This window comes from Anopheles cruzii, chromosome 2, assembly GCF_943734635.1.
Source record: "Anopheles cruzii chromosome 2, idAnoCruzAS_RS32_06, whole genome shotgun sequence".
NCBI classification, from domain to species: Eukaryota; Metazoa; Arthropoda; class Insecta; order Diptera; family Culicidae; genus Anopheles; species Anopheles cruzii.
Window position 1 is genome coordinate 31,099,056 of NC_069144.1, and position 1,208 is coordinate 31,100,263.

Below are 1,208 nucleotides of genomic sequence, written 5' to 3' on the forward strand. Positions count from 1 at the left end.
GATGAAGACGACATCAAGCAGTGGGATGATTTGGCTAGGAAATGTGTCGTCTGAAGTCATTGATGCACGTGGTCCGTAATTTGCTACATCAAAACGAAAGTTACATTTGATCTATTTCTGAACTAAATGTCAGGTATAATCCAATTAGTAGTTTAATTAAGGTTGGTCTTAGAAAATGAAACAATCGTTATCATTATTCATTTATTATTATTAAAATGGACAGAGCCGTATTATGCACCAACTTAAAGTTTTGCACTTAAGATAACTGTTGTGTTTTCGCTTAGAAACCGAACACTCGGTGCAGCGAGGCGGTTGATCTACGGGCGAGGCTAGCCACAAAAACAATCATTCTTTAAATTCAAAAGTTTGCAAATGATAAATATGGAACGAATGAATTACCATCGATGATCGACTGATGATCAATACAAATCTGCGTAACAAAGTATACCCAAGGAGCAACTATGTCCGATACAGAGTCCGTTGGACGGTCCAACGGACTATGCTCGGGACTGCAAAACGGCCTATTGTCAAAAAAGCTCATTTTATAGCTAAAAAAGCTCATTATGGCAAAGCTTTATTAAAATTATAGCTCATTTCAAATATTTAAATCTATTATAGCAAAAACCAGTAAAATTATTTTTCATTATTTATTTATTTATTTATTTAAAAAATACAAACTTAGTTACGTTACCCTGCGACGAACGCACAATCGCCGGGTTTACAATATTACTAACTATTACTACGCACGCATTGCTTTACAATCTATTGGTTACAAACACCAAAAAGTGGATATTCTTCCACACGATCTGCGAGGCGCGTTAAAAGAACAAACAACCAGTTGTGACTATGAACTTTTGACAGTTGCGTGGTGCACGTTACGAAAGTACGCGGCACGGCGAATGAATGAGAAACGAGGCAAATGGACTCCCGTCACCGGTAAGCGGCTTACGAAGTGACCATTGGTCATGTGGTAAACTGCGTGCGTGTGCGAACCTCTTCCACGTTCGATCCGATCGCTCGTGTGAACCACCTCGTTCATCAGAAACTGGTACAGAATGGTCGTCTTGTCGGCGTTGTCCAGTCCCACCATGACAAGCTTGTGTTCTAAAACGAAACATAAAGTAAATAAACATTAGCAAGTTACAATAAACATTAGCGCTGCAACGGGGAATTGGAACATCAAACGAAAACCATTTTACGGTTGGCCA